Genomic DNA, 22,371 nt, shown 5'->3' with positions numbered 1-22,371 from the left:
TTTCATTCCACAATCATGATGGTCTCCCCTGCCCTTTTCCGGACAAAAGTCTAAGTCTTGGGCTGGAGAGTTGCTCAGTGGGTCAGAGTAAGGGTAAGTGGGTAAGTTGCACAGGCTTCGGGACCCGAGTTTGATTTCTAGCACCCGTGTAAAAGTGGGGCATGGCTGCGCACACCTGTCGCCCCGCCCCCAAGGGAGGCAGAGACAGGTAGGTGGCTGGGGCTCACTGACCAGCTCATCGAATTGAAAAATAGCATGAGCTCCAGGTTTAGTGAGCGACCTACCTCAAGGAAATAAGGAGAAGAGTTATAGAGAGGACCGCAGATGTTTTCCTCTGCCTCCACGTGTGCATGCACGGGGCTCACACACACACATACACTGCACACACGAACACATAATAACAACTGCAACTGTTCCATTATCTGAGCATTTACACAGGGCTGGGTGGTGTCCTCATGGGAGCCCTTGAGGGCCCTGTTATTGCACCCATCCTCTAGTCAGTACTTGAAAAGCAGCATTTACCCACAGCCAGGTCCTGCTGTAGAACAAGATCATCTGGTTGCCCGTGGCTCTCCCCTACAGCCTGGGTGTCAGTTCATGCCAATGAGCACCATGTCGTGTAGCGGGGAAGAGCTCCCTCAAGCTCACAATAGGCGCCAGCCCTGAGCTGTCTAGTTGGTTCAGGATCTGTTCAGCAATGCCAGGCGAATTCTGGCAGCCACCCAGGGGATCATGGCCACTTGGTTGGGTGTGCCCTGGTACAGTTTGCCACCTTATCCAGGAGACAGGGATTGAGAGGAGTGCACGAGAAGCTGTAAGGTGTCTGGAGCCTCAGGGGTGAGAGGATGTTGGTAGGCAATTTCCAGGGGACAGAGCTCCCAGCAGAGTCACCTTAGGATCGTCGTCAGGGAGACAGATCCCAGTACACTCACCTGAGAATCTACCCAGAAAAACAACCGCATCTGCATCAACGACCATCATCTACTGCTCACCAACTTGGGAGGGATGTTTGGTAGCGAACAGTAGTATCAGTCTTCTCCAATGAAGACTGGGAGCAGCACTCAGGTGTTTTGCCAGATGCCACTTTACAGTGTTGCAGCTAAGACCACAGTCTCCCAAGCCAGGCTATCTAGGTTCGGATCCTGGTTCTGACACCTACTAGCTGTGTGAGCCTGGGCAAGGCCTCTCCTTGCCTCAGCTCACTCAGGGCAGCGGGAGGGGGATGTTTCAAGTCCTCTCGCCACAGCGTTGGCATGAGGAGCAGTCAGAAAAGCGCTGGGCACAGCTTTGTTTCCATTTTCCCTTCCTGACAGAGAGCCTGATGCCACCAACAGGTCACTCTTTGGTGACCAGGTCTCAGGGCAAGTGGCTATCGTTTCACCCCTGTGAGAATTGATCTTTATAACCCGAGCTTAGAGATATTCATTTAAATTCTATGAAACCACTGTTCGGGTGGGATAAAAATGACTAAAAATCAACAATTTCGTATACTTCAGCCTAACACACATGGGCAAGCAGATCAAAGGCTCAGAAAAGCAGCAAGAAGAAACAACAGCCTAGGAAAAAAAACCACAAAGGGGAGAGTCTTAAGAAGAGTAAACAAAACAGCCAAGGCTTGCACAGCTGCATTAATATCAAAGGAATGAATAAATTGAGTCCAGGAGCTGATCGTGTCCTCCAAGCACAAATGTCAGTTCCAGGACCAGTGGGTTTGCAGATGCACACATCTGCCTATGGAGCGTGAAGAAGAATTCTTTGGGGCCATGAAGGTTCCACCCTCCCCACCCCCAGGCCAGTTCCCATGTTCGGGGCTGTAGGCCCCTTTCATCTGGGGCTTTCCCGCCCTGCTCCTTCTGCTCCGCGGAAGAACCTTGCCCACCCTCCTTTCCTGACATCCAGCCTTCTCCCACTGTGGGTCCCGCTCTTAAGGCTCCCCTTGCTTCATTGGGTGCCGTGTTCCCCCCACCTTCAGAACTTCACCTCTGTCCCCTCCCCGACAAGGTAGCCCTAGATGGGTGGCCTTTGGCTGGTGCACCAGGTCTAGTTCCTTTGGCCTTGGACTGGAGGGAAGTGTAGGGCAGTGGGTGTCCAGTACCATGCTCGGCTTGGGCATAAGAAAGAGCCACACTGACATCTTTCTCTATAAACATGCTATTAATATCCTCATTAAAATTTTTATTTTAAATTTATTTGAGAGAGAGAGAGAGAGAAGATGGGTATGCCAGGGCCTCTAGCTGCTGCAAATGAACTTCAGATGCAAGCACCGCCTTGTACAGCTGGCTTACGTGGGTCCTGGGGAATTGAACCTGGGTCCTTGGGCTTTTCAGGCAAGTGCCTTAACTGCTAAGCCATCTCTCCAACCCCTCGTTTTTCATAAATGGAACTGAAGTGTGGAAGGGATGGGTGACTGGTTTCAGGAGATGGCTCTGCTTCGCAAAAGAGCTAGGAACCCCACAGGCAGTATCATTCTCCTGGAAATCGTCTCACTTTCCGTAGCTTCGCAGGACATCCACAAAAAAGACTCTGGCAGCACGGTCTACCTCAGCAATGTAGAACAGAAAAGCGTACAGTTCCACAGAGAAATAGAAAGGCATGCTGGCCCATGACTGTACTAAAGGACAACTGCAGTGGTCAGCAATAACGATGGGGAGTGAGAATATTTCTTGTGTGGCCAGTGACGCAATGCTGTAGGTCAAAGAAAAGCAGTTATCTGGCTGGGGAAGCGTTTCCCTAGACAGAAGACGATACAGTCACCCAGGGCCCCACAGCGGACGCGGAGAGCTGATGCCGTGGTCAGCAGTGCCATGGAAACTTCACTGTGGAGGCTTGACATTTGTTGACAAGTGAAGGCTGCAGTGAGTTCCAACCTTCTACCTAGTCTCGGGGCCTCTGAGATGTCACATGAGGGTCCAGGGTGAGTTTCTCTATAGCCAGAGCTCTATGACTGGATAGCATCTTGGAATTACTTGTCACCATGAGAAGAAAATCACATCACCTTCCCCTTGGGGACTAGAAAGAGGGTGGGATGGTCTGAGGGACCAGGGGAGAGTGGAGTGCACAGACCAAGGCAGAGGTCAAGGTGGATACATTAAGTAGGACTCTTGTTGCAAGCACCAGCCATCTAGCTTGAGTAATCTTTTTTCCTAAAACATTATTATTATTTAATTAATTTATTTATTTGAGAATTAGAGAAAGAGAGAGAGAATGGGCATACTAGGGCCTCCAGCCATTATAAGCTCCAGATGCACATGCCACGAATCTGGTTTATGTGGGTCCTGGGGAATTGAACCTGGGTCCTTTGGCTTTGCAAGCAAGTGCCTTAACCACTAAGCTATCTCTCTAGGCCTAGCTTGAGTAATCTTAAGGCAAAGAGGAGTATGTCTATATTGGCTCACACAACTCAGCCACGGAAAGGGTATAGGTAACTGGCTAGTTCCCAGTATATCAAGGCCAGGCCGTTTCTTCTTTAGTCTCCTCTCAGAGGATCGGGTTCCTTCTCCTGCACACTGGTATCTTCCATGTGTTGTGCAACATGGCTGCCAAGAGCATTCCTGGCACATCTTCCCAGCTTCATGGTTAAGAAATAATGTGCTTCCCTTCCTCTCAAAGGGTGAACTCCTACGCAAGAAATCCTCGTGGTCCTTCACTGTGAACAAAAGGGTGAGCTACTGATTGAAGGTCCCAGCAGGGCAGTAGAGAGAAGACCCTCAGGAGGACTGGAGAAGGGGCTATCGCCGCAGGACTTGCCAGTCTCTACAGTGTGCGCCCCTGGAGGAGCAGCTGCAGAGAGCGCCCAGGTGTGAGAGCTGAAGGGGCTGTGATTCCAGCAAAACTCAACTCTGTACAGCACTTGGGAGGCAGAGGTAGGAAGATCGCTGTGAGTTTGAGGCCACCCTGGGGCTGCATAGTAAATTCCAGGTCAGCCTGGGCTGGAGTGAAACCCTACCTCGGAAAAACAACAACAACAACAACAACAACAACAACAACCAAAAAAAAAAAAAACAAACCTCAAAGTGTAAGTCAGAATGAAATCCTTCTTCAGAATCATTTGAGGGAACTCCTGTGGACTAGGAGACCAAAGCCCTATACAGGGTGGAGGGTGGGGAAAGAGTACCAAAACATGCTATAATATATATAATACATAATTCTAGAAACTTCCCTGAGTTTTGAATTCAAAGGTGGGGATCCCTAGGAGGGGGCCTGTCCACACACCTGAGCCCAGCAGAGCTGCTCTGCCAGCTAGCCTGGGCAGCTCTGTGTGTGATTCTATTTACATCAATCGCCCTGGCACCCCGGATGAACATCAGAGGAACATGAAAGCCACAACATCTGGAGAACTGTCACCATCTGCCACACGGAGAGGCCTGCTTAAAGAAACAGCAGGAGCGCAGCCCTATGTGGCCTGAGGTTTTTTTCCTTTTTGTAATGTTGGCAGCTGCTGGCAGCTGTCACTGGCTGAGAATAGCAGTGGTTCTTCCTGACGTGGCACTTGATGGGCTCTGCCAAATCCCGGGCGACCCTTCACAAAAGCCGAGGCCCACATGCCGCCGGGGGGCCCCAGTGGCCATCACTCACCACGCGCGTTGGCCAAGCTTTGATCCCGTGCCTTCTACCGCCTCACAATGGCAGGCACACACCAGGCTCCAGAGCCAGAGAAAAACAGAGCGGAGGCCACTCCGGGGGACAACTGTCAGCTCTCCACGGGCCCGCCTGCTCCGACCCGAGCCCCAGTTGATTTTGTCTACGTGCACCATCAAGACTTTCACCTGTAGCTTTATGTGTCAGGCCAGGTGTCCTGGGTTTAGGGGAACCCCACAGCTGCAGAGGTGCACGCTGCCATTACACCAAGCCTGTGCGCAGCAGGGCACGTTAATGCCAGCCAGGCCTCACCGGCGGGACCTGGCAAAGACTGTTTTTTTTTTTATTAACCAGCCAGTAGGTGCTGTTTTCTAAGGAAGTCTTGTGAAACCTGTCATTTAGCCTCTTTGCGCAGCTGAACCACGGAGGTGACTACAGCTCTGTGGCCATCTCCAGGCTCATTGTACATGAGAAATCCAGTCAGGCATGAAGGAACAAGGTTCATTTTCTTTTACTGCATTCAAATTGTTCCTTCAGACTAGGCAGGTCTATTTTTTACTCCCCAAGGTGGAGAAGACAAACAATGACACTTTAAGTCCAATTAGAAAGTACACCCATGTATACACATTTGATCCAGGTCTTTATTACGAGGTCATGAACTTGGGCTTACATATTAAAATCCGCCTGGGCTGTGAGGCCCTTTGTTAATATTACAAGGCAAGGCTCTGCATGTTTGTTTACTTCTAGCCAGGAAGGGAATTAACTGGGCTCTTATCCAGCCCTGTCTCCAACAAGGTCCTTTTCTGCCACTTCCTAATGGAGGGAGAAAGGGTGCCTGGCCAGGTGATTGCAGCGCCAGCATTCTATGGCCAGGGTTGTTTTCTCTGTGCGCCAGGAGCTCCCGTTCCTGACCTTTCCTTGCGGTTCTCCTTCCCCCGCAAAGCAAACCTTAGCCTGCTGACCGTTTTGCAACCGCATCCACAGAAGACGGGCTTCCTCACCTCATCACCACCACCGCCGACACAGGGTGAAGGACACAGTCGGACTGTGCCTTTGGGGAAATTCTGTGGGCCTGTACAGCCCAAGCAGGGAGCTAATTTACCATAAATAATAACCATAAGCTGAAAATCATACTTAAAGTTATTAACCTGAACTTATTTCCTATTAGGCAATTATGCAAGGTATTTACATATATTATAATATGTAATCCTCTTAGTTACCATTGGGACGTTATTATCCTAATTTTATCGAGGAAGATCCTAAAGCTTAAAGAGGTACAGTAACCCGCATGAGGTCTCATGGTTTGGAGGACAGCACTGGGACCCGGATGGCCTGACTGCTTCCTGGTTCATCTTCCTAACCACTGTGCTATGATGTCTCTTGTAGGAGAGGCAGAAAGGACTGGGCTGTGCACAGGGTGGCATGGGGGTCCTTGTTCATAGTGCCAGTCCAGTGGCTACACGAAGTTCAACAGGTCTCTTCATAGCTATCGACTGCCATTTCTTTTCACCTAGTCACAGCCGTCTGGCCTGAGTCACTGTCCCCGGGGCTGATGTGTGGGGCTCTCTCACCAAAACCATTCAGGGTGCTTCTCTGGGCTCCATTCCAAGCCCACAAAATCCCAATCCCTGGGGATCAGGTCCAGGAATCTAGCTGTTAAACCCCACATGCTGAGTTTTAGTACGTTTAAGTCTGAGATACCTGCATCTATGATTCCAGAAGCTCATACAGCTCTTACAATGACCACGGCACCCTTCAGTAACAAACTTGAAGACTGTAAGCTTTTCTCCTTCACTGGGCATGAGGTTTTTAACCCTCCAATATGCAGGACACTTGGTGTAAGCCAGCCTTATCCAACACAACTATCTTGCTTTGTATATGACAGGCAAATTCTTCATTCTTTAAAGGACATTCCAAATAAATTCCTGCCATTTGGAAGGAATGCAAAAAAAATAAGATGACATGACCTTCATTAAGGAATTTTCTGAAAGTTGTTTTACAAATGGAAGTAAATTAACATATGGAACTAGTTACTGAGGAAAGGTCATTAGATCAGAGAGCGCACAGCACACAGGCAGGGGAGAAGCTTCCTGACTGACAGACACACAGGCAGAAGAAAACTGGACGAATTAGGCCGTAGCTCGATGATGTCAGAGCAAACGGGGCTTATTTTCACTGAGAACAAGTAGGCCTTGTCACCTTTGGCCATGGACCTTGGCTTTTTGCACTTAATTTCTGTGTTAATTTCCCCTAAAAATGTCCCCTTTGCCCCTTTGTTTTCATTCTTTCCTTTTGGCCCGCTGACTTTTGTCCCTTCCTCCTGACCCCGAGGCCAGAGTGGCAAGACAACCTGCACGCTGGGCACCTGGAATCTTTGTCACTGTGCTCCTCCCAATCTCCTTCGCCTGGCCGCTAAGGTGGCCAATGGCGTCGCCACGCAGCCGTCCGCCAGAGGCTGCCTGCAGATCCGCCTCCACACAGGTGCACCGGCTCCTTCTCCGCTGTCACGCACACATGCCAACGACCACAGTTCTTTATGTGTTGATCATGCTAAGCGGCATTCCAAGTGCTGTGGGGGCAACGAAAGCGTAGCGCGCATTCGATGCAAGTCCTTAGCCCCCAGGTTTAGAGGTGGGGGTCCTGCGGGAAGCAGGCATGGCGGCAGTCGCGGAGCAGCAAGCGGTCTGGTTACAACGTGGTGTCTGGGAGCAGTGGCTTGGAGCCAGGCCTTGGAGGAGCTGCGGAGGGCCGCCAGACCGCTTGGGCTAGTGAGAGCAACTGCATCTCTATGCCCACTCCTTTTTTAAAACATTTTTTTTTTTTGGTGTTGTTGTTTTTCAAGGTAGGGTCTCACTCTAGCTCAGGCTGACCTGGAATTAACTCTGTATTCTCAGGGTGGCCTCGAACTCACGGTAATCCTCCTATCTCTGCCTCCCAAGTGCTGGGATTAAAGGCATGCAACACCATGCCCGGCTTTCTTTTTTTTTTTAAACATTTAAAAAAAATTTTATTTATTTATTTATTTGAGAGACAGAGAGAGAAAAAGAGGCAGAGAGAGAGAGAGAGAGAGAGAGAGAGAGAGAGAGAGAGAATGGGCACGCCAGGGCCTCATGCCAACTGTAACCGAACTCCAGACGCGTGCGCCCCCTTGTGCATCTGGCTTACTTGGGTCCTGGGGAATCGAACCTGGGTCCTTTGGCTTTGCAGGTGAGTGCCCTTATCTGCTGAGCTGTCTCTGCAGCCCCTGCTTCTTCTGATAATGCCACCCTGATTTTGCATTAGCTTTTGTGATTCGGGTGGAGCTGAACTCGACACTGGTAACCAAAGCAGCCTATTTACCTGGCTACTGGCCATGGATGAAGATCAATCTAACGTGATGTGACCCCAAACTTGCTGTAGTCCTGGGCAAAGAGAAGCTTCCCTTCTTCTGGATGTGACTGCTCGGAGACTATAACCGTGGAGCTGCGGGGCTATCTTTCTACCACATGGGGAGGGGGACCTGAGAGTGCAGCCAACACAGGAAAGCAGAAACAAGTCAAAGGCAGACTTGACTCAGTGGGAGCCGGCCATCTGACTTTGGGGTGTGAGTGTGGGCGCGCACACGCATATGCAGGCATCCACATGGAGGCCAGAGGACAACCTTGGACACCATCCCCAGGAACATCATTCACTTCCTTTGAGACAGGGTTTCTCATTGACCTGGAACTTATCAATTTGGCTAGACAAACCAGGCAGCCTCCTTCCTCTGCCTCCCTAGCCCTGGGATTAGAAGTGTGTGCCACCACAGACCCAACATTTTCCATGGGTACTTGGGGACTGGACTCGGGTCTTCAGGATTGTAAGACAAGCACTTTCCTGACTGAGCCTATCTCCCCAACCCTCCTGTACTTTTCTCAAGCTAGCGCGGGGGCAGAGGGGGTGTGAGGGTGTTCGTGCGTGCCATGCCATGGTGGGAAAACCAGTCGCACCAGCTGTTGCTGGGAAGGATGGGTGAGATGGGACCGGGCTTGGCAGACAGGAATTGGGAAAGGGAGCTCTGGATGCCAAGCCGGGGAATAATAAGAAGCTTACAGCTGATGAGCAAGAAAGCCACAGGCAGCGGGGCCGGGAGATGTCTGAGCAAGGGGTCCCCATGCTGGAAAGTAGAGTAAGGGGAACTCCTGGGTTTCTCTTTGCCTGGAGGTTAGAGGTAGTGCGCAGCATGGTCGACCCCAAGTAAGAACCCGGCCGGCCATACACAAGGCCGGGGTGACAGGCTGGGGTGATGCTGCAGGGGTTTCTGGGAGTGGGGACGGGAGCTGGTGACGACGGTGTATACAGCCCCAGCACCATGCCAGTGACTAGGTGTGCGAGGCACAGGAAAGAGAAGACACTGAGTCCCGCACCTCTGAAGAGAGGACAGAGGTTCCACAGGTGGACATTTGGGGTGGAATGGGCTGAGGAGGGATGGAGTCTCTCACTGAGACTCTGAGGCATTAGGACTGGAGCTTAGTGGTGTGTGGGTTGAAGTCCTGGCTAATTTTACAGCTCTTTGACTTCAGGGTTACAAAGGGAGATTTGGTCCTACATAACCTCAGAAGGTTCCTAGCATAGCTCCAACCTACAGCAGGAATCACCTTTCCAGAAATTCCAATAGCTCCCTTTCAACTTGAACACTTTTTTTTTCTTTTGTTCATTTTTATTTATTTATTTGAGAGCGAGCGAGCGAGCGAGAGAGAGAGGGAGAGAGAGAGAGGGAGAGAGAATGGGCACGCCAAGGCCTCCAGCCTCTGCAAACGAACTCCAGACACGTGCGCCCCCTTGTGCATCTGGCTAACGTGGGTCCTGGGGAATTGAGCCTCAAACCGGGGTCCTTAGGCTTCACAGGCAAGCGCTTAACCACTAAGCCATCTCTCCAGCCCTCAACTTGAACACTTTTAACCTCTGTCACCTTACAGGCTCCTGATACCATCACCTGCATTCCCTGGTAGCTACAACATAGAAGGTTCCTTTTATGGAGCTGAACTAGTGTTCTCTGTAAAATCATCCGCAGGGTGCAGCATTTCCTCCTGAAGATGGCATGACAGAGAAGAGAAGGCCCGGCTGGGACGGGGGCAACGGCAACGCTCATTCTCCTTAGCCCCACTCTCCAAAAGCCAACGTGAAGCGTTAGCTGGTAGCTGTGTCAACGCAGAATGCCCATGAAGCAGACCACCAAAGTGCCACAACTTGCCCTGTCCCCCTCTTCCTTTAGTCACTGTAGAAAGCCTTTCTCGCCTCAGGCTGGCTCTTCTGATGAAGGGATTTGGCTCCTTGAGGCCTAGTCCTTTTGCCCCTCATCTAGTATTTTACTATCATGGTCACTGTGAATCTTCCTTTTCCAAATTAAATATCTCTGTGGATGACACAGCTGAAGTTCTGAGCTTGGCTGCGATCCTGAGAGGACAGAACAGAAGGACGGGCCGAGGCCTAAAGTCCACATAAAATGACTGCGGTCTGCACGCCTTAGTGACTGCCTTCTTTCTCCTCCCCCAGCCCAACACGCACAAATACAGGCTTTGTTTAAATCAAGAAGTTACTAAACAAACACAAGCAGCCCCAAGCGGATGTCTCCAGAAGTATTCCATTATTACCAAGGCACTTTAATTACCTTCTATTAAAAGGAACAGATGTGTTTTTCTAAGTTTGCAACTTGCTGTCAGAAATGTACTGGTCAGTAACTAAGAATCATAGTGAGATTACTATTGGGACTATTTGAGTTCATCTCTTTTTTGATTAAAAAAAGTATTTCTCTCCAATGGTATTATTTCTGTATTTTTTTTTCTCTGAAGTGACATGAGATTGGAGGAACAATGAGACTATTTGGGGGTCACTCACCCTACTGCTTTAAAAATATTTACACGAACTGAATTCTTTTGCGTTAAGAATTTGCTATTAGGTCCTCAAATTGCTTTCGCTTCCCTATTCCTTGGAGCCAGGTTCAAAAGCAATTTATCTTTCTGGGAGTACTTATGTCCTTGTCTTTGATTTGATTTGCCTTTTTTTTTGAAAGCCCGCCCTCCATGTTATCCAAAACAGAACTATTTCAAATATAAGTATCTAAGGTACAGTTACAAACTCAACGAGCTTCAAAAGCCTCTTCATAAGGGATGGTGGGAATACAGCTCTTCATTTGCATGCATAAGGCTCTAGGCACCATCCCCAGGACTATAAAAGTCAAATAAATGTGATTCCCTTTCTCCCTTTTCTCGCCATAACTTATAAAAAAAAATATTTGTAGTTTTTTGAGGTAGTGTCTCACTCTAGCTCAGGCTGACCTGGAACTCACTATGGAGTCTCAGGGTGGCCTCGAACTCACGGCGATCCCCCTACCTCTGCCGCCCAAGTGCTGGGATTAAAGGTATGCGCCACCACACCCAGCTGCCATAACTTTAAAATTATTTTTTAAATGTTTATTTATCTATGAGAGAATGAGAAAGAGAGAGAGAAATGGGCATGCCAGGAACGCCAGACCCAGGTACCACTTTGTGCATCTAGCTTTATGTGGGAATTGGGGAATCAAACCCCAGGCAGTAAGGATGAGCCATCTCTCCAGCACTTCTTGTAGCCACAACTAAGGACCTAGATGAGCACCAGTCTGCAGCGCTCTCTCAACCTCAGTTCTCCCTCCACATGGTGCACACTGATAAGCAAGAGGTGTGGGCAGGAGGAAGCTTTGCCTGCCAACCTCATGCTGGACAAGACGAAAAGCAGTAACTATGGGACTTGAAAGTTCAACATCAAGTAGCTGCCTGGGTGGTTAACCAAATACCTGGAAATCATGAGATTAGATGCAGGCACGAAGGATTTGTCACACAGCTGTCCTTCCTACCTCACATTATTCCATTGTGATTAACTGAGCTTGAGAATAATACACAGATTTTACTGCAACATTTCCATTGAAAAGCTTAACGATGGAGTAATTAAAACCAACACATCACTCCCTAGAGCAGACTACTTAGTAATGTTCTGGGCATCAATTTCAGAAATGGAAAGACTCCCAGCTGTTAGGTTCCAAGACTTTAAGTTAATTAGTACAGAGAAATTATTTTTTATCAATGCATCAAATAAAGATTCAAAAACTAGGTCAGACACTTTTCTGCCTGCTAGCTAGCTGCTTGAGTTCTGGACCGGAGGAGTACGGTGGAAGATGGAGATGTAGATTGGATCGGTCCTCTGGGAAGTCATTAGTTAGTAATGACTGCTAATTGCTTTAGCCAACACGTCCAAATTTCCCAAATCAGGATAGGGAGCCATGTTATAATACTGTGAAGAACCGCACACATTTAGGAAAGCAGTGTCTTTCTTTTCCAGTGGCCCCCAAGGAACTCCGGCTGCTTACCCCCCACTCCCAGCACGTGCTACGGGCGCTGAAGGCTCAGTGCTTGAGTTCTCACTTGATGACTGGTTCAGACTATACAGAACACCCAGCTACCAGAATTCACCTCAGATTACCAGGAGAACTTTGGAGGATTTGTCAGTCACAAAGAAATGGAATCAGCCAGGTGTGGTGGTGCACACCTTGAATCCCAGCACTCCGGGAGGCAGAGGTAGGAGGATGGCTGTGAGTTCGAGGCCACTCTGAGACTACATAGTGAATGCCAGGTCAGCCTGGGCTAGAGTGAGACCCTATCTCGAAAACCAAAAAAAAAAAAAAAAAGAAGGAAAGAAGATAGAAATGGAACCACTCTAAATCCCCAGCCAATGCAGTTGGCTGTCTAGCATTTGCTTGAATCATTCTAAGGATGGGTCAGGATGAAATAAGAATCTGAGGTAAGTTTTTTAAATAAAATAATGCTATGTTGGCTTAGTCAGCAATTGAGAAAACTGTACTAGGTTGGTTTAGAGTCCGTCCTGCATTGGAGGAGGCATCACAGAAGCTGGGAAAACGCACAAGGAGGACTTTAATTACGTGACTCTAGGCAGAATGCATGGTGATAGGCACACAGAAACAACTAGTGCCTAATGATCAAAGCTGCATAAAGACCCGTGGGTGCGCGTGCAAATGCACACGTGCGTGCACACACACACCATGTGCACACACGAGGAGTACTGCTGCCATTAATGCCACATTGCCCCCTTCACTCCAAATGTGCTTACCGAACACCCACTACGTGTCATCAGCGCCGCCTGAAGGAGACTGAGCTGAGGACTATCTGAAGGCTATGCTGCTCTTCCTGTGTGATTACTGCATCCTGCAATACATTCTTCTCCTTTCTGCGAGCCATACTGATGAATGAAGTAGACCCTGGAAGTTCCTAGGATGGCCTGCGACTGACATCTTTTCCTAGAATAAGACTCAACTTAGACATCTCGAATCTCGCTCCCGCTTACTGATTTTCTGCCCCAGCCCAGGTCACCCCGACAGCCACCGTCCTCCAGCAGCTGAGCTCCCCTAACCAGGCTCCTGCGTCCCCAACAGCCTCCTCACCCTCTTCCACGTCCACCTGTCAGCATCTGCATGAGTCCAGCTTCTACAGTACCATGAAGGCACTCCAAGTGGGGACACCCCCACTGACAGCTCAGACACACAGCAGGACCCATGTTGGGCTGTTCACCCACGTCGGACCTCCTTGCCACGTTTAGCATGTGACCAGCTTGCCTGGCTGAATCTGGGTGCAGGAGGTTGCTTCACCGCCATATATTTGGTCCAGGCCTGCGAGATTTGAGAATGTTTGGTTTGACAGTTGTTATAAAAGGAGCTAAGAACATCATAGCCCGCCCTCCTGGTTCTGTCAGGAAAGGCACAGTTTGATTCTTTCCTGAGTCCCTATTACTCACATGATTTGACTTTCTTCTTATGATAGTCTGTGGTAATAATTTGAAAGTTATTGTGAGAATCAAAATAATATGTATAAACATGCCAAATATAGAACTTCATGACTGCTGAAAAATGCGTTGGAACTTAAATCTGACTCCAAAAGATTTTCTAAGGACTTTTAGGGACAACAATAAGATGTGAATTTAAAATGCACAATGCTGTTAAAGTGACATCTGGTTGGCTTATGCCATTAGCACTTAGCAATCGGGTCCTAGTAGGTTTAGGTCTACACCAGACCACCTAGACTGGGGGCTCTACCTCATGCTCTGCTCTAATATTCTGCCTGTGCTTAGTTGGTGTTCTGTTTTGCTTTAGAAAGTGTCCTAGGGTTCGGGTTGAGCCTTCCTATTCAGAATCAGAGGCATTCCTGACTGATTTATGTGTCTGTTCTTATGACTTCCTCCTGCACAGGTGCAGACAGCCCAGGATCATGAGGTGACTTAGGTCCTGCTCCACCAGGGTCAACAGTCACCTCTGCACCTGCCCCTGTGACCAATCACCTAAATTTTGAAATCCTTTTCTTCCTTCCTTCCTTCCTTCCCATAGTGCTGTCTGAGCCACATTTAGAATCTGTTTGCAGATACACGATGATCTCGCCAGTGATCTCAAGCATGCCTTACTGTAACCAGTTCTTCCCATCTTCTGTCTCTTTAAAAAATAAACTTGATTTTACTAAACAGTGTTAGATTTATGAAGGAATATTGTCAGTGTGTGGGGAGATGTCCAAAGGATACAATATTTTAGACAGATAGGCGGATATACAGGAGGAATTTGTTCAAGAGATTTATTTATTTATTTGACAAAGAAAAAGAGAGAGAGAGAGAGAATGGGCTCGCTAGGGCCTCCAACCACTGCAAACGAACTCCAGACATGTGCACCCCCATGTGCATCTGGCTCACGTGGGTCCTGGGGAATCAAACCTGGTGCCTTTGGCTTTGTAGGCAAACACCTTAACCACTATGCCATCCCTCCAGCCCCAGTTGAAATTTTTGATAGCACAGATTCTAAATGTTCTTTCCACAAAAAGAGTTGAAAAAGTAACTATGAAGGGGCTAATGAATATGTATCTTGGTGTGGTCATTTCACAATGTGTATACATGTAACACCACCAAGCTGTACACTATTCATATAATTTTGATTTGCTAGTTAAAATAATTTTTAAAAGTATAAAGATGTTACAAAGATTTCTCATACACCTCTGTGTGGTTTCTCAAACTGTTTATATTTTGTTAGTATGGTCCATAGGCTACTACTAATAAATCAACTTTTTTTTTTTTTTTTTTTTTTTTTTTTTGGTTTTTTAAGGTAGGGTCTCACTCTAGCTCAGGCTGACCTGGAATTCAGTCTGCATTCTCAGGGTGGCTTCAAACTCATGGCAATCCTCCTACCTCTGCCTCTCGAGTGCTGGGATTAAAGGTGTGCGCCACCATGCCTGTCTCTCAACTTTTTATTTTAGTTTTGGTTTTCTGAGGTAAGTTCTTGCTCTAAATCAATTTTTGTTGCAGTTACTTTTGTGTTGCTGTGACATCTGACCAGGAGCAGTTTATGAGAGGAAAGAATTTATTTCAGGCTTACAGAATCCAGAGAAACACCATCAATGGTGGAAGAAATGGGCTCATTTCCATAGATCCATACCAGAGAGATATCACCAAACAGCCAGCAAACCCAACAGCCAGAGCTCAAACTGGCTCTCTATATATGTCATGGGTCTGGATTAAAAGATCTGCCCACCCCCGCCAGTGACACTTCCAGCAGCCCGTGGGAGACTTAAGTTATAAGCTTAACCTTGATCAGAAATCCCTGAGACTATGGGGGACATCCATTCACGTTCAAACCACCACAACTTTGATACATGATAACAGCTGAAACCCATACTTTAACTTTCTGGTAAATATATATATTTTTAAATTTATTTATTTCACAGAGAGAAAGAAGAAGAAAGAGAGAAAGAGAGAGAGAGGCAGGGAGAGAATGGGCACGCCAGGGGCTCTAGCCACTGCAAACAAACTCCAGATGCATGTGCCACCTTGTACATCTGGCTAACATGGGATTCCTGGGGAATCGAACCTAGGTCCTTTGGTTTTGCAGGCAAGTGCCTTAACCGCTAAGCCATCCCTCCAGCCCCAAACAAACTTTCTTATCTGTTGTGTGTCTATGGGGTGCACGCTTGTGTGCATGAGTGTACATGATCAGTGTATCAGTGTGGCACACGTGCATTACTGCATGCATGTGGATCACAACTTCGGGCATCAGTCCTTGCCCTCCACCTTGTTTGAAGCAGCTCTCTTGCTGTTTGAAGGTGCACCAGCCAGGTCATGAGCTTCTGGGAGATTCTCCTCTCTCTGTCTCTCTTTTCCTGGAAGGTCCACGGGGATTACAGACTCCTGCCACACTGCCTGGCTTTCATATGGGTTCTGGGTGTCTGAACTCAAGGACCATTCTTACATGGCAAATGTTTTATCCACTGAGCCATCTCCCCAGCTCCACAAACACCCTTATTTTAAAAAGTGTTCTCAAATACATGAAACTTGCCATCTTAAAGTTTTTTTTAGTATAGGGGTTGGAGACGCAGCTCAGCGGGAGAGTTCTTGCCTCCCGTGTGTCAGGCCCTGGGTTCAATCCCAGCACAGAGGAAAACTGAATGCCACGTTCAGTGATGAAGTGCATTGTGCTAAGTAGCCATCAGCACCACCTATCCCTACAGGTGTCTTCCTCTTGAAAAATCAAAATTTTGTAGCCACTGACCTTCTCCAGCTCCTTCCCTGAGATCCTGGCAATAGCACTCTGCCAGCTCCGTTGCCACCGGAGGGGCCTGCGGCTTTGTTAGGTGAGAACCATGGGCTCCGTCCATGACATCATGGAGCTGACTGTTAGGTGAGAACCGCGGGCTCCTTGGGTGACGTCACGAGCTGACTGTTAGGTGAGAACCGCGGGCTCCTTGGGTGACGTCATGAGCTGACTGTCAGGTGAGAACCGCGGGCTCCTTGGGTGACGTCATGGAGCTGTTAGGTGAGAACTGCGGGCTCCTTTGGGGACGTCATGGAGCTGACTTTGTTAATTGAGAACCCGTGGGCTCCTTCTGTGGCCTCATGGAGCTGACGTGGCTAGTCTTACCTCTCTCCTGTGGCCACAGGGCAAACAGGTGATCAGACATGTGCAGGTATGTGTTTAGCGTGTTGTGTGTGTTTAGTGTGTTGTATGTGTTCAGCGTGCTGTATGTGTTTAGCAGTTGTGGCTGGCTGATGTGGAAGACAGATGCTCTTATCAATTTTCACTATGAAAGTGGAAGCTGCACAGAGGTGGTGAAGACCATGGCCACAGATCTCTGATTTATACCCAGTCACCACCAGACAGAGCTGGGCAGGAGAGGAGGGAGATCTTGGTGGGGGGACTGGTAGGCCATCTCTCTCCTCCTCTCTGTAGTCTCTCCCAGAGGCTGCAGCAGAAATGAGACAGGACATGCACACACACACACACACACGTGCATACAGTCTGCACATAAGGACCTCATGCACACACACAACGTTACTCAGGGACGAGGCCATCAAACACATTCAGAATTACGTTCCACGGGCGCTCAGTACTTCAACCCAAGAGTAGGCAACTGGTTTGGCAAATTACCAATAGAGCACTGTGACACACTACTGAGGTCGTGGAGGCCATTCTCAGATATTCCATCTCCCGTCCCCAGGCACACAGTGCGTCTCCACGGCCCCTGAACTTGGCCTGTGGTGTAAGTTTCTCCAGCGGGTAGGGGTGGGGGGGTGGGAGCTGAGGTCACGGCTCCCTTCGGGCAGGGTGTTTCACAGCTGGTCTGCAATTTGCTGCGCCTCCCTCAGCTCTAGTGACTGCGGAAGCGTGTGTCCTGATGGGGCCTGACCTTGGCAGTCACAGTCACCGAGGAGCAGAGCCCCTCTGTGGACCCGGGTCAGCGACGCAGCGAGTGGGAAGGGGCTGAATTTGCCCCCTGGGAGTTGAGGGTTGGCCACTCCCACAGGCTGCAAGCACAGCTCCAGAAAACAACGGGCTGTGAACCTGGGGTGGAAGCTAACACGCAAGGGGGAAAGCCCCTGTTAGAATGTCTGGGCGCTTTTCTTTAAGGCTTTGCACTCACAAACATGATGAAACAGCACGGGGCAGTGAGTGTAGGAATTTGAAAGACGGTCTAGAAGCACAGGCACAGATTTGGACTTAATCAGCCGTTAGTTATTAAGGAGGCATGGGGAGTAAGTTTCTCCATGGTGATGGTGCAGACACCTGCGAAGATATTTACATGAGCGACCCCGCCCCCGGCTGTGTTAGTTTAATAAACATGGTTTATTAGCAGAAGCAGAAAAATGTATTTGTCCTTGTAAGTCACAGGAAATTGTGGCACCACCCCCCGAACTTCCTTTTTTCTTTTCTTTTCTTTTTTTTTTTTTTTTTTTTTGAGATAGGGTCTCACTCTAGCCCAGGCAGACCTGGAATTCACTATGGAGTCTCAGGGTGGCCTCGAACTCACGGCGATCCTCCTACCTCTGCCTCCTGAGTGCTGGAACTAAAGGTGTGTGCTACCACGCCCGGCTCTTTTTAAAAATATTTTATTTTTGTTTATGTATTTGAGAGAGAAAGAAGCAGAGTGAGAAAAAGACAGAGGGACAGAATGGACACGCCAGGGCCTCCAGCTACTGCAAACGAACTCCAGATGCGTGCACCCCCTCGTGCATCTGGCTTACATGGGTCCTGGGGAGTTGAACCTGGGTCCTTTGGCTTTGCAGGCAAATGCCTTAACTGCTAAGCCATATCTCCAGGCCAGCCCTTGCTTTAATAAGAAGCCTCCTCCACAAACTCCAGGAGCTCTCCACAGGGCTGCAGCGACTCCTGAAACACCCGACAGTCCTGCAGGGGGGACAGTAGCTGCAGCCCACACTGGACATGAGGCTTGGGGGTCCATGACGGCTGGCCCCAGTCCCGTCAGAATGCCAACAGGTCCCTGGCATCGAGGGAATAACCTTCCCAAGGACCCAAACGTCGATCACACAGGACAGCTAGCCACTGTTCATGGACTTGATTGCTGGGCTGTGGCTGTCAGAGAGGGGGCTCCACTCCCAAGAGAGGGAGCCAAGCCAGCACCCAACACTATAGGCTTCTTGCAGCTTTTATGTTGGGGTGCAGAGTTAAGGCTCTAGCATTAACTCTGGGCTCAGGCAGCCACGGTGGATGCTGGTTTCACAGGAACTCACACAAGCTAACCTTGGGCTTCACCTCACTGTACGGTGGTCTTCTACCTGCAACAGGGAGTAACGGTAGCGTGGATGACCCCCCCCCCCCAAAGGCCAAGGCTGCTGGAAGGTTGAGAGTGCCATGTGGAAAGCTGTTACCATGGGGCCTCGCCCAGACCTGCTTCTGTGACTCTTCTCCCGCACACCCAGTCCCTGTGTCCCCTTCAAGGTGACGAGCTCTATTCCGAACAATTGCACCCACGGAAGAGGGTACTCCACTGGGAGTGTGTGCATGTAAGTGATGGCTGCTGAAAGACATTCAAGTACTTTTTTCTCTTTGCAACACTCACAGTATCACCGAGCGTCTGGGGTGCCGCTAACACCTGAGCGCACTCTACGGGACCAACGGGGTGCTATCGCAGTGCCACACTGACACAGAATATTTATCGAGGGCTCTAGGCACTTCTGAGCCACCATATTCTATGCTGCAGGCGAGAGATGCACAGCTGTTTGCCTTTCCTGTTTCTTTTACAAGTTCGAGAAGTGAGGCCTTTGTGGAGGCAACAATGCACCACTCTCAGAGGATGGTCCTAGAAGGACGAAGTGCTGTTGAGATCCATTGAGATGGAGGAAGCAGGCCACAGGCTAGAAGAACGACAAGGTCCCTGGTGAGGGAATACTGAAAGAGAAGACACCGACTTTCCTTCATCATTCCATTCTGTTAAAGATAGAAAAACATGGGCTGGAGGGGATGGCTTAGAGGTTAAGGCGTTTGCCTGCAAAGCCAAAGGACCCCGGTTTGATTCTCCAGACCCACGTTAGCCAGATGCACAAAGGGGCGCATGCGTCTGGAGTTCGTTTGCAGTGGCTGGAGACCCTGGCATGCCCATATTCTCTGTCCTTCTCCCTCTTTATCTGTTAAATCAATAAACAAATAAATATTTTTAAAAAGATAGAAAAACATGAGGCAGACATGGTTCGGAAATAGTGTATGATTGGTTAGTTTCTCTTATGATGCAATTATTGGGAAGGTGAGTATATGATAAGATACAGCCTTGCCTAGCATTCAGACATATGAGTAAGAATCACAGAGGACAGGGCTGTCCTTGAATTCCCGAAGCCTGGAGGATAATACAAGCAACTTAATTCCAAAGTAAGACTATGGGTGATTTGTTGCCCTGTCTATATTCCATCTGCACTCAGCAAAGATCTACGCAAAGCACACTGGATTGTCGCTATGCCCCGGTCCTGACAGCCATGCTGGGGGCCAGAAGTGCCCAGTCACTCCTCATGGAGGGGCTGACTGAAGACATGTAGAAATTTGTTGGGGAAGGCAGTGGAGAGAGAGCAAGTGGTCTCCATAAGCGAGAGAGGAGGGGAGGAAGGAAATCGGGAGCCTGGGGGTCCATGGTCCGACCAGCAGCTGGTTCTAGAGGGTACAAAGGGTCAAAGCAGCCTTGACAGGATCTTGGAGCAGTAGAGTCTGCACAGGCCAGAGATGACCCAGCCAAGCCACTCCTCTCTCTGGCACTGGACACCACTTTCAGGCAAGATCTATGCAAACCAACCAACATTCTCAGCTTTGCATGTAGAAAATGGAATGCTGTGTTATTCAGGATGGTCGAGAGGATTAACTCTCAGGGTGAGCTGAGGAGGCTGAGGCAGGGGGATCATGAGTTTGAAGCCAAGCTGGGCTACATAGAGAATTCATAGCCAGTCTGGATTACATAGACAGATGCTGTCTCAAAAAACTAAGACCAGCTGGGTGTGGTGGCGCACGCCCTTAATCACAGCACTCAGGAGGCAGAGGTAGGAGGATCACTGTGAGTTTGAAGCCACCCTGAGACTACATAGTGAATTCTAGGTCAGCCTGAGCTTGAGCAAGACCCTACCTCGAAAAACAAAAACAAAACAAACAAAAACCTAAGTCCAAAATAACAACAAAAGCAATAAAGTAAAAAACAGAGCACCAGACTTGGCATAGGCCCAGCACCAACAAATGAGTAATTGCTTTAAAGGTATCAAATTGTACAGTCTGCTTAATTTCTTTAAAACTTGTTCTTAAATTGTTTTCTTAGTTATTGGATGCTTATTATGATTGTTCTAGAAAAGTAAAACAGTATTTTGCTTGAAATCAAACAAAACAGCAGGCGGCAGCTGTGGTAAACATGGTTGGAAACAGACCTCGGGTAACATGTGCTTACAGAGTGGGTCCTGGAATATAAGTAGAGTATCCCCAGCTCTCTGGTTCAGGTCCCTGAGAGAAAAGTAGGCACTTCTAAGGTGGCTTATCTGATGTGTCACACAGACTAAAGCAAGCGTGACAGTCAGATTTCCCCAGAAATATGTGTCCATCACTAAGAACCACTGGACTGTTTCTTTTCTTTCTTTTCTTTTTTTTTTTTTTTAATATGGAACGCTTCACGAATTTGCGTGTAATCCTTGCGCAGGGGCCATGCTAATCTTCTCTGTATCGTTCCAATTTTGGTATATGTGCTGCCGAAGTGAGCACAGGACTGTTTCTTTTTAATTAATTAATTTTTTTTGAGGCAAACCCAACAGCTTGGCCTTTTTTTAAAAAATATTTTTTGTTTATTTTTATTCCATTATTTGAAAGTGACAGAGAGACAAAGAGGCAGATATTCAGAGAGACAGAATGGGCGCGCCAGGGCCTCCAGCCACTGGAAACGAACTCCAGACATGTGCGCCCCCTTGTGCATCTGGCTAACATGGGTCCTGGGGAATCAAGCCTCGAACTGGGGTCCTTAGGCTTCACAGGTAAGCACTTAACCACTAAGCCACCTCTCCAGCCTGCATTTGTTTTTTTTTTGTTTGTTTGTTTGTTTTGTTTTTTTATGTGAGAGAGTGAGAGCGAGAGCAAGTGAGAGAGAGAGAAACAAACAAACAAAAAAAAAAAAAAGACAGAACTGTCATGCCAGAGCTCCAACCACTGCAATTGAACTCCAGGCGCACGCACCACCTTGTGCATCTGGCTTACATGGGGCCTGGAGAGTTGAACATGGGTCCTTAGGCTTTGCAGGCAAGCATCCTAACCACTAAGACATCTCTCCAGCCCCTGACTCTGTTTTTAAATTTGTTTATTTTTATTTATTTATTTGAGAGCAACAGACAGAGAAAGAAGCAGAGAAAGAGAGAGAGAATGGGCGTACCAGGGCCTCCAGCCACTGCAAACGAACTCCAGATGCGTGCGCCCCCTTGTGAATCTGCATAACGTGGGTCCTGAGGAATTGAGCCTCGAACTGGGGTTTCCTAGGCTTCACAGGCAAGTGCTTAACCACTAAGCCATCTCTCCAGCACCCCCACTCTGTTTTTGACAGTGTAGTTAAAAGTAAGATAAAACAGAAAGTGTGTTACTGAATTCAAGAGGGTAAAGGGATCGACTTTGTGCCATTCCACTTGCCTGTTTCTGGAGAGGGAATGGATGGGTGTGAATAGGACCCACATGGATAGGCTTGCCAGGGCTCAGACAATGCCACAACCCTCTTCCTTCTGCCGGTCCAATCTTTAGGACATCCTGAGGTTGTCTTTATAGACAAGATACATGCTCAGAATTATTTTTCTTGTGTGTCATTAAAATGTCACACTCACATGTCCTGTAGTGTCAAACATGCATTAACACTATAATAAACTCCTTCACAGTCAATAAGAGATGCCATTTGAATGTACCACATTTCACGTCATTTAAATCTTTTTTATTCATAATTTTTTTCCTTTTGTATTTATTTATTTGAG

General features: G+C 48.4%; 1 protein-coding gene and 1 non-coding gene across 2 annotated transcripts in view; both read right to left on the bottom strand.

The window, feature by feature from the left end:
• Scfd2 (sec1 family domain containing 2) overlaps positions 1-22,371 on the bottom strand; it is a 357,956-nt gene that overhangs the window by 76,024 nt on the left and 259,561 nt on the right. The gene's annotated exons all lie outside the window — the stretch shown is intronic.
• LOC123453380 lies at positions 21,024-21,130 on the bottom strand. The gene has a single exon (XR_006632773.1). It is a non-coding gene; the product is annotated as a U6 spliceosomal RNA (small nuclear RNA).

The sequence above is a fragment of the Jaculus jaculus genome, chromosome 11, assembly GCF_020740685.1.
Source record: "Jaculus jaculus isolate mJacJac1 chromosome 11, mJacJac1.mat.Y.cur, whole genome shotgun sequence".
NCBI lineage: Eukaryota > Metazoa > Chordata > Mammalia > Rodentia > Dipodidae > Jaculus > Jaculus jaculus.
This window is presented reverse-complemented; position numbering and strand designations above follow the sequence as displayed.